Source organism: Microtus ochrogaster, chromosome X (assembly GCF_000317375.1).
Source record: "Microtus ochrogaster isolate Prairie Vole_2 chromosome X, MicOch1.0, whole genome shotgun sequence".
Taxonomy (NCBI): domain Eukaryota; kingdom Metazoa; phylum Chordata; class Mammalia; order Rodentia; family Cricetidae; genus Microtus; species Microtus ochrogaster.
In genome coordinates this window covers 61,639,824-61,640,144 of record NC_022026.1, presented here as the reverse complement: position 1 = coordinate 61,640,144, position 321 = coordinate 61,639,824, and positions in this window count along the sequence as shown.

The window sequence follows — 321 nt, the reverse complement described above, 5'->3', positions numbered from 1 at the left end:
TAAGAGAACTACTAGAGGTAATGAAGCAAATGGACTTAACAGACATCTATATAACATTCCACCAAAATAGGAAAGAATATACATTCTTCTCTGCAGCCCATGGAACCTTCTTGAAAATTGACCACATACTCGGAAACAAAGGAAAACTCCACAGATACAAAAAAATATCAGTGTTCACCTGTGTCTTATCAGATCACCACAGATTAAAGTTAGAATTCAACGACAATCCTACCTCCAGAAAGCCGACAAACTCATGGAAACTGAACAGTCAACTACTGAACCACACCTGGGTCAAGGAAGAAATCAGGAAAGAAATTAAAG